The sequence below is a fragment of the Xenopus tropicalis genome, chromosome 5, assembly GCF_000004195.4.
Source record: "Xenopus tropicalis strain Nigerian chromosome 5, UCB_Xtro_10.0, whole genome shotgun sequence".
Taxonomy (NCBI): domain Eukaryota; kingdom Metazoa; phylum Chordata; class Amphibia; order Anura; family Pipidae; genus Xenopus; species Xenopus tropicalis.
The window spans coordinates 38,054,435-38,069,613 of NC_030681.2; the positions used below are offsets into that span (position 1 = coordinate 38,054,435).

The 15,179-nt window shown below is 39.2% G+C and overlaps 1 pseudogene across 1 annotated transcript in view; it reads right to left on the minus strand.

Annotated features, from left to right (window-relative positions):
* LOC116410846 overlaps nt 1-15,179 on the minus strand; it is a 51,614-nt pseudogene that overhangs the window by 26,164 nt on the left and 10,271 nt on the right. The window contains exons 3-8 of the transcript XR_004222673.1: nt 14,536-14,664; nt 11,619-11,745; nt 6,372-6,467; nt 5,114-5,219; nt 4,344-4,417; nt 1,867-1,906 (exon numbers count right to left, since the gene is read on the minus strand). The product of XR_004222673.1 is annotated as a sorting nexin-5-like (transcript). The remainder of the gene's footprint in view (nt 1-1,866; nt 1,907-4,343; nt 4,418-5,113; nt 5,220-6,371; nt 6,468-11,618; nt 11,746-14,535; nt 14,665-15,179) is intronic.

A 15,179-nucleotide genomic window follows, 5' to 3' on the forward strand; every position in this document is an offset into this window, starting at 1 on the left:
GACCTTAACCAAAGTATGGATTGTCCCAATAAAAGTATTTTAAAAAGTGGATTTTTTTAAGTTAATGAGGCTAATGGCACACGGGGTCCTACAGCTAAAACATCAAAAGTGATCCAATAGCCAAATCTTTGCATATCACATTCTAATATTATCAATGGGAAGCATTATGGATCACTCAAGTGATTACTAGTTGCTTCCATTGGCCAAAATCCTAATCCAATGAGAACTGTGTTACTCTACAATATTCGCTGACAAAATCGCGAGCAGCCCTGTATGCTCCTGGCTTTGACCATGAAGTCTAGGTCAGTATCTTCCAACTTTTACTATGGGACGGGTGACGTATATTCTACATATCACATTGGGGTCTAGTTCTGAGAAAGCATAAAATAGAAAAACAAATGGCAAAAGTAAGACAGCATTCACTGCAATCTCTATGCATTAACATATGCTTATTTGGAGTGGATGAAGCTAATATTTCAGGGGCAATCAAGGAAGTGCACAGTATCTGTCATTTGTGCACTGCAGCTGCATATGCCAGCCTTGGAGGGCCCTAGGGTGCCTGGTCAAACATTGTTGGTATTACAAATGTAACACGTGTTCTAACATTGTTATCTGACTGAGACGGCAGTATACCCTTTTCAAAATGAATTCATTATCGGGGTGGTTTCACCTTTAATTTAAAGTTTAGTATGTTATAGAATGGCCAATTCATAGCAACTTTTTAAGTTATCTTGATTATTTATTTCTGATTATTTATTTGTTTCTGAATTAGTTTCCTTCTTTTTCAAACTCTTTGTAGCTTTCAAATAGGGGTAACTGACCCCAGCAGCCAAAAAACTATTGCTCTGTAAAGCTACAGTTTTATTGTTACTTTGTATAACTTCTATTTCTATTCAGGTCATCTCCTATTCATATAAAAGTCTCTCATTCAAACCACTCCAAACTCCCAGGTGTTTGCATTTGGAAATAGAAGTAATGGGGTCCCTAAGGTGTGTGGGGGCTTGTTGTGCTACTGACAGAGGAAGAGGCATGGGTTTAGGGGTGTGGCTTAATATTACTTAATAAACTTTTACGTATAAGTGATGGGAGATATCCCTGCAGTGAGCACCAACTCTACTGCACAGCTGCAATCTAAGTCTACCTAAGGATGACTGAGAAATTAAAGTAGGATGGCTGTAAAAAGTAGTCTAGAAAGTTCACCCAATAGTTGCATTTTTTTAAAGAAAAAAATGGAACCAACAAGGGGAAAAGTGATTGGATTCACCATGAGCGGGCTAATACCAGAAGGACCTCCTACACAGCCAATCAAGCCCTACTTAGTAAACTGATAAACTGGTAACGAGCATATTTAGCCCAGTATGTTGGAAATGGGAGGGGAAGTGTGCCTATATATTTAGAATCCTGTAATGGCATCACTGACTGTAAGCCTTCCAGTAAAGTCAAAGGCTGCAGAACAAAACTATAGTGGTGCATCCTATCAGGTCAATCTGATACTAGGGCCTTTTGCTGCCAAACCGACACCTAAACCATAGCGCTCTGCCAGGCTGACAAGCTAAATGTCAGTAGTAGGATATAGTTTGCAATGTCAGTTGTTTTTGAGCTGAAACCGGCTCATATGGGAACAGCAGTCGTACAATTGCAGAGAAATACTTGAAAAATATAAGTGATTATTGCTAAGGTTTTGTAAAAGGTTACATATACAGGCACAAAAATAAGTGAGAGTGTGAGACCCAGCTTGGCAGGTTTGTTGTAGTGAATGTAACCGTGAGTACCCACACAGTTCCTCTACCTTGTGAAGGTGCATTTCAGGAAAAGAGATTTAGAATTGGAGATAGCGTAAAAACTCGTTGGACAAATATAGCTCACCCGAAGCTTTTCAAACAACTCGGCCAACTTTAGCAAGTACCTGAAAAATAGTATCAAAAATATTACTTAGAAAGTTTTTCAAACAAATATAAACACACAACCAGAAACACTGAATAAATGCATGCAACTCTAGATCGAAAACACTGTTCTATTTCACAGGGCTCATCCATTAACCCTCAACACCGGAAGGTGTGCCAGAAACCAAAGCAGTAACTAATTTTATAAGCAAACAAATGCTTCACACATAAACTATGGATGCATGCTTAACACTATACTCTGCTGCATGCACCTGCTTGACCAACTGTACTTATTTATCATTGCTTGGCCATACATACAGTTTTTGGCACATGGGGTGTTTAAAGTCTTCCCATTATCAAACAGCGATTGACCACTAAGTGTAATAGTGTGAATACAGCGGCAGGCATTTACCACAGATATATTTGTTTGTGTTTGCCTGAATGAGTGGAGCTGAGGGAGCTATGTGGCCTCTCTCATCTGCTCACGCCATCTCCCAAAATTAAAGTAAATGACTTTATTTGAACATCAAAAATCATTCAGAACAATTGCTCTGCATGTAATGGAGGAACAGATACCAAGACCTTAACCACTGCCTGATTTCTCTTAACTGCAGATATACCAGATACAGGAAAGATGCAGTAGGCTTACTCAACAGTAAAAAAAAAAAAAAAAAAAAATATGGAGGAGTGCACCGATTTTCTAATATATTGGACTTTTTTAAACCCACAAAATGATTTCAAAGGGCATTTTCTGACGATTCGGAGGATATGATTACAGGCCTTGCATTCCCTTGTGGAAAAGTGTCCTGCCAATGAGGCCTATTCAAGAGGCAATTGAGGGAAGTATTAAATATATTATATATATATATATATATATATATATATATATATATACACACACACATATACATGCATATATATGTTATTTATGATTTGTGCGCATATGCCATCACACCGGCGATTTACATTTTTGCCGGTGGGATGTCATATCGGGGAGATTAGTCGCCCGCAACAAGGGAATCTCCCTCGTGTGCCAGAGCCTTTATTTGTTGAACACAAGGCTGTACACACCCAAAACTGGGAAAAGGGAAAGGTCACTCCGACTGCACTCTAATGAAATGAAGCTGTCTATGGCTATAAACACTAATGTTACACAAGTCTCTAAAAACTGAGGAAATTTCATGCTGGAAAATTGTTCTGGCCGTTTGCATCTCATTTCATATTAATATACTTGCACTACTGCCAAAATATACACTCATATTTATTTTAGCATGAGGGAGTCTCTGTAGATAGTTTTAATTTAGTCTGATCAAACCACAGCGCAAACCAAGTTTCAGACTTTTAACATGAAATATTTAAACAGTCTGACCAGATGATTTTTCATATTTCAGTTTCATATTTTTTTTTTCGGGGACTGCATCGGTCTGTCCAGGTGTGGTTGTGGTTGATGCTGCACTCTATATAATGTCTAAAGACTTTTTGCTTTGAAAGATCAATAATGATAGTGAGCACTAGTTTTTTTATTTCCAAAATTAACTTTTTTTGCACTGGGCATACATTTAAGAAATTACTGGTTCTACATTGCCTCTTAAATGCATGATCAATTGCAAATTCCTAGAATAACTGCTTTTAATAAAAAGCTACAGACTTGTCCTCCCCTCTTGCTCCATTCAGCAGTGCCAGTCAAGGCCCAGTTTAAACACATCTTCTCACTAACTGCTCCACCACTGACCCCACTAAAGATGAACCCTCTCACAGACATACTCTGCATATGCTGCACAAATGTCTGTGTGAGTGTAAACTGTCTTGGTGGGTTTCCTCCAGGTATCTACACAACAAAAACAAATTAAAACGTTAGGGCTCTTACACAGGAGTATTTGCATATGCATTCCAATGTTGTTGCTTTTTAGGTGTTTTTACCACACGGGAATGTTTAAGTTACCAGAGCCCATTGTTTTCTATTGTTCCTGTACCCAAGGCATCATGCTGAACTGCTGATCGCAGATGAGAACAACATTCGGCATGAAAACCCTCATGTGTAGAAGCCCTGCATTGGCTCCTGTTGAAAAACTGCCCCTAGTATGTATGAATTAATAGGGACCTGATCCTGCACGCTCCAATAGGGCAGGAAACGATATATAAGGGCCCTGCACAATGCCCCACGCAAGGAACAAAAAATAACTGCACCAGTTTTTTTTTTTATTAAATGCTCTGTGCAGACAGCAACCCTGGGGGGCACACATGCTGCTAAATGAGCACTAAGGGGCATGCTCTATTCAGGAGTACGATCCAGTTGGCTGGTTATTTTACTTTGTGCTCTTCAGTTGGCTGCCTGATATCTGATTTCTCATTGCCCCCAGCCTTAGCAAAATGGATCATTTCCACATAACAAACGGGAAGTATTCCAAATAACTTCCTACTCAAACATTCCTTTCCCTAAGGCTGCAAACTATGGCTTACTTTCTAACTTGAGTGTTCTCCTCTTCAGCTACACGTTAGGGCAGCCGAAATATGAATATAATCATCTGCGACGTCTGCAAACAAAAAGAGAAAGATTTCAGGTCCACCTAGTGCAAGCATAATGATTTGTCCATCTTTAATCCTAAAGATATAATAAAACAGCTCATATGTAAAACCCTACATAGCAAATAATTCACTCTACCATTTAAAATTTTATTCCCGAACCAACAAATGTATTTTGTTTTAGTTGTAATATTGGTGTGTATGCGCCATCTCAGTGCATTGTGCCTGATTCAGAGCTTTCAGAAGGAACCAGTGCTCCTTTCAGATAAACTATTGTTTCTCCTACGTAACTCGAGGAGTCCCAAGCTGGACCTGTATTTCTTACTATTCTGATACCTACTGGGAGCTGCTATCTTGCTCCCTTCCCATTGTTCACCTGATCGGCTACTGGGGGGGATGGATACATCACTCCAACTTGCAGCTCAGCAGTAAAGTGTGACTGAAGTTTATCAAAGGACAGGCCACATGGCTGTGGCACCCTGAGAAATTATGAATATGGCTAGCCCCATGTGAAATTTCAAAATTAAATATAAAAAACTCTGTTTTAAAAACAGATTTCAATGCAGGATTCTGCTGGAGAAGCTCTTTAAACTGATGCATTTTGAAAAAAAACATGTTTTCCCATGAAAGTATTCATTCTGGGGATATAATTTTCCTTTAAAACAAAGAGAAATGACAAAGTATAATTGTGTTCCATGCGCACATACTTTTGTGAGTTCTTGTCATTCTGTCAGCTTTTGCACACGAGTCCTTGATCCTGTTGTAGTAGTTTACCAGGAAGGTTTTTTCTTGATCAAAGAACTCGTCAACTTCCTACAGGGGGCAACAGAGAAATCAAAAAGCAAGTTTCTTTGTAGAAGAAAAACAACCTTAAAACTAATCGATTTTTAAAATTGATTGTCTAATTACATAAAATGTGCATTTGAAGCTTTTAATAAAAGGCTCTCTGAAGCAAGCTGTTGTCAGATAATGACAGGGGTATCACTGTACGATGGTTATTAACAGGCTGGGGCTCAAGGAATCTTGGTGGCCCCAGGAGCACAAAGAAGTCAGTATTTTTTTTAATGCAGTATTAAAGAGCCACACACCGGGGGGTACAGGAATACAGGTAGATTAAGATGCTGGTAACAAATTTGGTGTTTTAAGTTTGATGGCGCCAAAGATTGGAAAAAACACAAATTTTACACCAGGGCACATTATCAAAGCCACTGAATAGTACCAGTAGTTTTTGTGAAATAATCAAACTAGGGATGCACCGAACCCACTTTTTTGGGTTCGGCCGAATCCCGAACCGAATCAACATATGGTAATCAGGATCGGAAGGGGTTAAAATAAATAAATAAATAAATTTCACCTGACCATTTTACCCTTTCCGAATGTTAATTAGCACATGCTAATTTATGCTAATTAGGACTTGGACTTGGATTCGGTTAGGCCAGGACTGTGGATTCGGCCTTAACCGAATTCTTCTTCTTCTTCAAAAAAAAAGCCTGGATTTGCCCAAATCCTGAACCAAATCCAGGATTCCTTGCATCCCTACCTAAATATATGACAAGTACTAGACTGTGCACCAGTGTAACCCACAGCAAGTGCCCCTCTGCTGTTTGTTATATCTGGTGCTGCAAGATGAAAGCGAGCATCACGGGTATTTATTAACACTGGAGACAAGCATCACCAGTAATGCTAGCAACCAATCAGCAATTAGATTTGAACAGTTACCTACACATCAGAAAACAAAAGAAAAGATCTGATCTGGTTGCTATGGGAAACATCACCGGTGATGTTTGTCTCCAATGTTAATAAATACACCTCATAATGTAGAGTAGTCTCCAGGATGCTACCTTTAAGTCCAGCAATGCTAAAACGTTAAAACTTCAGCATTTAAGTCATATCAGACATTTTAAGCCCTCCCCATCTTAGAGGGGGACACATAAATAACCATTGTGTTCAAGGGACAGCACTCACCTTTACTCCACAAAACAAAACCTCATCTGCACTTTTTACCATGCTCTTAAAGAAGACTCCAAACATTTCTTTTATATTCTTCCTCCTTACACTTAACTATGAGAAAAAAGAACAAAAGAAGATGAGGGAACAGATATGGGAACCCATGCCCAGACTGGGTTTCAAAACAGGCACTGGCATTTCAAGAACGCAGAGGCCCAAACAGCCCCCCACCAGCCCAATAAATAGTGACTGTCTATGGAATCTTACAGCAGCCCCTCTGGCATTTGCCAGAATCCACAGATTGCCAGTCCAGTCCTGCTGGATCCCTACTGATGTTCTGGTCATATTCAGTTAAGCACTATATTCCATATATCTTATATCCTTAGAAATCTACAAGAATAAGCTTGTACCATACACTGGCAGATTTAAGCTGCTGAATTGGCCCCTTCAGACAGCCTGACCATCTGTGTATAGGGCCCTCTTCTGAAAATCTGGCAGATGTTGATGTAGCAGGTTTGATTTTCCAGTCGGATTGAGGGCCATGTCAGCTCACCTAAGCAGTCCTTGCTCCGACGCCCTGTATCCACCACCCTGTATCCCCAATCATCGTGATCAGATTGTTTGACCTTTAGTAGGTACATTGGATATTGGATAAATAGTCTACACACTCCTTGAAAATGGCAGGTTTTTGTTTCAATAAATTGAAACCAAGTTAAATCCTGTCAGAACGCATTCCACCTCAATTGCAAAATTGCCATCTAGACAAAGAAGTTGAAAAAAGGAAAAGCAAAAATCATACAAAATCCTGGTTTCATTACTAATCACCCCTATTAATAATATAGGATGTAGCTGCATTCAGAATCAACCAATCACATTCAGTCTCATCTAAAATAGTACTTCATTACTAGGGACCTATCTAAATATTATGAAAAAAACCTGGAGCCAATCCTGACCAAATTTAAGAATGATGTGGTACATTGGGCAAAACTACCACTAACGCTCTGGGGGAGAATTAATTTGTTCAAGATGATTTACCTCCCCAAATTCATATACCCATTACACAATTCCCCGGTATACAGTGGTGTGAAAAACTATTTGCCCCCTTCCTGATTTCATATTCTTTTGCATGTTTGTCACACTTTAATGTTTCTGCTCATCAAAAACCGTTAACTATTAGTCAAAGATAACATAATTGAACACAAAATGCAGTTTTTAAATGAAGGTTTACGTTATTAAGGGAGAAAAAAAACTCCAAATCTACATGGCCCTCTGTGAAAAAGTGATTGCCCCCCTTGTTAAAAAATAACTTAACTGTGGTTTATCAATTTCAATTTTCAATTTCAATATCAATTTCTGTAGTCACCCCCAGGCCTGATTACTGCCACACCTGTTTCAATCAAGAAATCACTTAAATAGGAGCTACCTGACACAGAGAAGTAGACCAAAAGCACCTCAAAAGCTAGACATCATGCCAAGATCCAAAGAAATTCAGGAACAAATGAGAACAAAAGTAATTGAGATCTATCAGTCTGGTAAAGGTTATAAAGCCATTTCTAAAGCTTTGGGACTCCAGCGAACCACAGTGAGAGCCATTATCCACAAATGGCAAAAACATGGAACAGTGGTGAACCTTCCCAGGAGTGGCCGGCCGACCAAAATTACCCCAAGAGCGCAGAGACAACTCATCCGAGAGGCCAGAAAAGACCCCAGGACAACATCTAAAGAACTGCAGGCCTCACTTGCCTCAATTAAGGTCAGTGTTCACGACTCCACCATAAGAAAGAGACTGGGCAAAAACGGCCTGCATGGCAGATTTCCAAGGCGCAAACCACTTTTAAGCAAAAAGAACATTATGGCTCGTCTCAATTTTGCTAAAAAACATCTCAATGATTGCCAAGACTTTTGGGAAAATACCTTGTGGACTGACGAGACAAAAGTTGAACTTTTTGGAAGGTGCGTGTCCCGTTACATCTGGCGTAAAAGTAACACAGCATTTCAGAAAAAGAACATCATACCAACAGTAAAATATGGTGGTGGTAGTGTGATGGTCTGGGGTTGTTTTGCTGCTTCAGGACCTGGAAGGCTTGCTGTGATAGATGGAACCATGAATTCTACTGTCTACCAAAACATTCTGAAGGAGAATGTCCGGCCATCTGTTTGTCAACTCAAGCTGAAGTGATCTTGGGTGCTGCAGCAGGACAATGACCCAAAACACACCAGCAAATCCACCTCTGAATGGCTGAAGAAAAACAAAATGAAGACTTTGGAGTGGCCTAGTCAAAGTCCTGACCTGAATCCTATTGAGATGTTGTGGCATGACCTTAAAAAGGTGGTTCATGCTAGAAAACCCTCAAATAAAGCTGAATTACAACAATTCTGCAAAGATGAGTGGGTCTAAATTCCTCCAGAGCGCTGTAAAAGACACGTTGCAAGTTATCGCAAACGCTTGATTGCAGTTATTGCTGCTAAGGGTGGCCCAACCAGTTATTAGGTTCAGGGGGCAATTACTTTTTCACACAGGGCCATGTAGGTTTGGATTTTTTTCTCCCTAAATAATAAAAACCCTCATTTAAAAACTGCATTTTGTGTTTACTTGTGTTATCTTTGACTAATAGTTAAATGTGTTTGATGATCAGAAACATTTTGTGTGACAAACATGCAAAAGAATAAGAAATCAGGAAGGGGGCAAATAGTTTTTCACACCACTGTACATCACAAACAAGTTTTTTAACCAAGTGAATAAGGTACTGGGTTCTTTTATATGGGCTAACAAAGCACCGAGAGTGGGATGGCGCACACTTACAGCACCATATCAACTAGGTGGACTAGCACTTCCCACTATGCAACTATATTATATAGCTAGCCAGCTAATCTATCTGCACAACTGGTTCAACCCAGATCCTGACAACCCACTCACAGCACTACATGGGAACCTAATTGGTTCATTTGAAGCACTCCGTAATGCACCGTATAGGAAAAAGAGGGACACAATACCTCCTCCAGAAGTACTTACTACCCCAATGACAGCATGGGCTAAATTGATAAAGCAAAACAGAGTAAACATCAAGGGTCATTCACTACAAATGCCACTATGGAATAATACTAACTTACAACACTTTAAGGAATTGCCTGATTTCCAATACTGGCCAGCCAATGGGGTAAAATGGCTCTCGGATGTGGTAATTAATGGTAACTTTGTCCAATTCAATATACTCAAAGAGAAATTGGAGAAGCCAAACCTGCAGTTTTATAGATATCTTCAATTAAAGGCACGTATTCAAAGCGCAATTTGGTTCACTAACAATTGACACGGGCTCAACCCCATGGGAAATAAGACTCTGGGATCCGGGAGGGAAGAAACTCCTCTCCCAACTGTACAAAGTTATACTGAAAGTAACACCCTCCCCATTTGATAAAGCTAAAACGAAATGGAACCAGATACTCCCACAACTAAACGAGGAGCAATGGGAAGAAGCAACGGACCACATATACGATTTTCTCATAGCCACTAGAGATAGAGTTATACAATTCAAATTCTACCACCAAGTATATATCACCCCAACCAGACTTAAAGCTATGGGCAGATCACCAAATGCAGAATGTCCTAAATGTCACAATGTCAACGCAGGATTTATCCATATGGTATGGGACTGCATCCACATAGCTAACTACTGGTCTGGAATCATACAATATCTCAACGAACAACTAATCCTACCTAGAGTCAGGACCCCAGAAGTATGCCTCCTAGGTCTGATAGACGAGCTAGTTCCACAAAATCAACCCAGAAACTTAATGAGGGCAACACTGTTCTACGCAAAAAAATTACTTATCATGAAATGGATGAGTCCTATTGCACCCACAATAGCAGAATGGGTAGCGATGATCAACAAAACAGTGCCACTTATAAAATTAACGTACCTAGCAAGAGGCACCCCACAAAAATTCGATAAGATATGGACCCCATGGCTAGATGCCAATCCCACACTAACTATACCGAGAACCCCCCTCTAGTAACTAAGCTCAAGCAGAACCCGCAAATCTAAAGCGTAACTACCATCTAATAGAAATGATTGAATCCAGACCGATAGTAAGCTATGGTAAATGTATATGAACCTATAACATATGAAACAATAAAACAACAACAATTCTTTGTACTGTACCTTGCTAATTTGACTGCAAAAGTTAACAGCTACATTGTTTGTAGCCAATGTCTGTATATGTTGTATTGTTCTTAAAATGAAAAATAAACACCTTTCATCAGCTAGAACCCATGCTTTAGTCAAGGTGAATGGAATCATGAATAGCTCCAAGTATCAGACTATTTTGTCACAAAACCTTCAAGCATCTACTAGAAAGCTGAAGATGAAGAGGAACTTTACCTTTTAGTGTGACAACAACTTGATGGACTCTGGTCTTTTTTTTAACTATGTAAAAACTCAAAGCATACATCTAAATTAACAAAGCATTGGCTTCATAAAAGGAGGATCTATAATGAAACCAAAAGGTGCTTCATCCAAGTATTAGTTTAGTGGGTGTGCCCAGTAATGCAACCAGGTTTTTGTAGGATTTATTTTTTCCTTTATTTTTTATTAAACTATTTTTTATTTCTTTTCAATCTTTTCGTATAGATGGCAATTTTGCAATAAAGGTTGATTATGTTCTGACAGAATTTATCTTCGTTTATTTTTTTATTTAAGAAAAAGCTGCCATTTTGCAGAGACATGTAGTCTTTTTATATCCAGAGTACATAAAGGAAGATAAGTTAGTTTGGGGACCTCACCAAAAAAGTGGATCTTGTAATGAAAGGCCGGCTTTAAGTCCTAGCTGATCCTAGGGAAAATCAAACTTCCAATCAACATCTGGCCGGATAGAGGGTCCCAGAATTGGTTTGGAGGGGCAGAATTGCCAGCTTAAATCTGTCCACCTTGAGGTGGGCATATTGGGGAAATATCTGCTTTTTTTGTCAAAATCCCCAAATGAGCAGATCTCATAATATACGGCCTGCTTTAATTTATACAACTGCTAATATGCACAAGTAATTTATTTCAACTTTAGGGCAATGACACATCATACACTTTGTTGCCCATGTAGGGGACAAAATGCCAGAAAGTATCTTTGAATTGGTGTCAGTATGACTTGCTGGTAGTAAAGTACTTGAATCACATAAGGGTAGGAAAGTGCAGAAGTGCAAGCATAATATAGGATTTACTGAACTGTGAACTGAACTGTACTAACAAAAACACTGCCAAAAAAAAGGAGAAGCACTCACATCTTGGTAATTTCTAGGAAAATGTGTAAGTTGGTGTCTTTGCATAAAATAGGGTGCGATGCTATCCTCTGCAGGAAAACTTCATGCACTGCCACAGTCTTCTTATACACTGCCAAATACTCACTGCAAACACAACAAAGGATGTCAGATTCTGGGATGTAGAGAAAGAAACACCATCCTGGGGTTCTCCTAAGCCCCAAACTGCCATTGACAGTTATGGCTAATCATGAATATATTTTACCTTAAATGGTACAGAATGAGAGTAGAAATTATTGCGTGGCTAAAGCACTTATTTACTAATACGTTGCATGTATTCATATGAACGGGAGCTAGTACAGAATACTATGAAATTATGGCATTAGTTACACCACAGGTTGGGGAACAAGGCTGCAAACTAGGGGTTCTCTTAGCAATAAATATGAGGCCTTGGTAAAAAAAAAAAAAATGTAAACCGGATCCCCTTATTTGAAATATACTGAAAGCAGTTTAATGAAAGCTGAAGTCCAACAACAGCAGGCAGATATCTCTTTTAAAGTCACAGCTGTAAAACATAGCTAATAAATTTAGACATTTTTCCACTACAGGTATGCTATGTGTATGCCCTAGCCAAGATCTGACTTGTTTACTTGTGAAATGCAAGTTCAATTTACAGAAAAGAGAAAAAAAAGGGTTGATATGAGAAGCTAAAGTAGGACACTGCTTGGCAGCCCAGTAGTGTCCGGATGTAAACACCTGGCAGAACTACACATTCCAAAAATGCATGGGCAGGCATCCCCGGTCCCTGCAGAATGGATAGACACAGCTCCACACAAAACTGTAGAGAAAAGAATGGGTAACTAAAGATCAACTCTGCTTTGTGCCAATAACAACATCTGTTAAATAGTGTCTGCCAAATAAACCAATCATTGTGCAGTTTTAGTTCTCAGAAGCACACAAATACGCCCCCTATTCTAAAATATAATTCACAGAGATGTATGAAAATTGTTACTGAACCTTAGAGTACCAGTTCCCAAACTGAAGGGGGGCTGCCCTAATGTGGCTCAATGCAGCGGATAGAGGGACCCATATGAAGTTTAGTTATAGTAAGATTTGAGAGTTAATACATATATACTCTCTGCTATGCATGTATGGCATATGTATGTATGACAATAATAGAGTGACTGGAAAAATCATGTATACTCATAGCTTTAATTCTATTATAAGTTATGTGGGGTCTTAAAGGATAAGGAAAGGCTAAGAAAGAGTTAATCTCCAGCTGCAGGCATTCCTTCAGTTCTCTTAATAGTGCCCTTAGGTCTCCCCATTATTCTCCCGTTTAGATGATCAGAAGCTTCATGGGAAAAAAATACGATGAGCTCTGTAAAGAAAGTTCCCATAATGCCTCGCTCTTGCACCAAGACCAAGACCAGTGTACATGCTTAGTTTGTAAGACTATGAGGAAGCTTCCTGCTGATTGGCTTAGATCCACATTCCTACGGGGGGGAGGGAGTTCTTAGCATTCTTGAGGGAGGGGGGGAGAAGGAGAGGGGAGAGAGCTGTGTGTCTCTGGCACAGGAAAACAAAGAGACAACAAATCCTGTTTCTTTTGACAGAGAACTCAGTGCAGTGTTTCTGGGAGTGCTTACGGCTGTATTTACATAGACCTTTCTGATAAAGCTTACATAGTTTTTACCTTTCCTTCTCTTTTAAAGAGGAAGTAACAGCAATACTTAGATTTTATATATGTAAGAAATTTATACTTTAGATACTATATATGTAATGCTTGTTACTGCATTAAAACAGAGTGCTTTTAGCACAGTAGAGGTACTTTCCTTTCTTTATTGACGTAACACATAGAACTACAAATGCCTCAGTTTCTTTGAAAGAGACAGAAATGGTAGAATTTTTCAATACAAAGAAAGACAAATAGATTTGCACAGCGAGAGGAAAGTGAACAATACGTCAACGGCAGGGGATTCCCTTACAATTCAGGCAGAGTGCAACTGGATAGCACCTAGAAAACATCAACTTCTTCATTAAAAATACATTTCATGTCATTACAGTCCAGGTCTACATTCATTAAGGGGTATTGGCTGGACAAGAATGCTGCCAGTTACATTTCACAGCAGGCAGGCCATGATTTCAACAATCTTGGCATCCTTGTAGCACATGGGATGTTTTATATAAGAATCTATGTTATGACACTCCTTTCCATTTAAAAGCAAATACACCTGGGCCTCAAGCACAACACAGAACCCTGAGCACCGGTGTTCTGATCAGCTGGACCAAGTTCTTCTGCAGTTAGCTGATCCCTCGGCTATATTCTCAGCCAAAGTAACGCAAAGTATAGTTTTTGCCTTTCTCCTTGTCTTCTGCCTCTTTGCAGCATGCAAATGGCGGTGATCCATTTGCATGCTGCAATAAGGATAGAATTTTATTGTTACTTTTTCTAATTTATCCTTTCAGGCCCTCGAATATTCCTGTTGCTTAATCAACCACTAACTTGTTGCTAGGGGCAAGTGGGCCTTAGCAACCAGAATGCTGCTGAAATTCCAAACTTGAGAGCTAATGGACAGAAAGCTAAATGTTTTAAACTGCAAATTGTCCTAGAATATTACTGCCTACACTGTACTAAAGGGTAATTTAAAGGTGAAGTACCCATTTAACTTAACACAACACTGCCCCTGAAAATGAACAATAAACCCTGTGAATTTGAACACACACTCTCCATTCAAGCTTGTTTGCAGAGACATATAATGGGAGTTTCAGAATTAGCTATTCAATGCTCCATATCCTATCTTAGTTTAGTTTTTGTCTAAAACGTTAACTTTAGGGTGAACTACACCTTTAATCTGACAAATGCCAGAGTCAACAGATGTTGTCTATATAGCCTGTTTCTCAGGAAAAAAACACATTGGGAAAATTAGTCCTTACGCTTCCAATTCCTGTTTCATTTTGGAAAATTCATCCTTAGTCATGGAACCTTCGCCCTCTCCCAATTTCTGCATTTTTTCTCGGGGCCCATCAAAATCTTGGGCTGGGTTTTGCTGGGGCTGGGGGAATCTGTTAAGAAATGAAGAAAAAAAGCTAGTTAAAAAAAATAAAGTGTTGCACTTTAGGGCCATAAAAACAAAAGATGGAAACAACAAAGATTTTTAAATACTTCTAGCCCATTTCTGAACAAACTGTGCCATTGTTTGCATGCCCCAGCAAAGGGACAGGCAGATCACCCTGTGGTAAATTGGCACACAAATGAAAAATTGGGATGACTTATGACCCAATTTTGCTTGTATTCATCAGCAGACTTTGCACTGGTTCCTACTTCTGTGGAACGGTCCATTACAACAGCTAAAGTCTGACCATGTTAGAACAGGGAACAGTGATTTTTACACAGGAAAAAGCTACACTCAGGTTAAAGAAAATGTAAAGATGTAAAATTATAATGTAAAAATGTAAAGACTATTTCACTAATGGACTAAACACATTAAGATTATTACTGCAGTTAACAAGGCAGAATTGTGTAATTTGTACTATACAAAAAAGCAGCTACAGACAGAAGGGAGACAGTAAGGAAAATG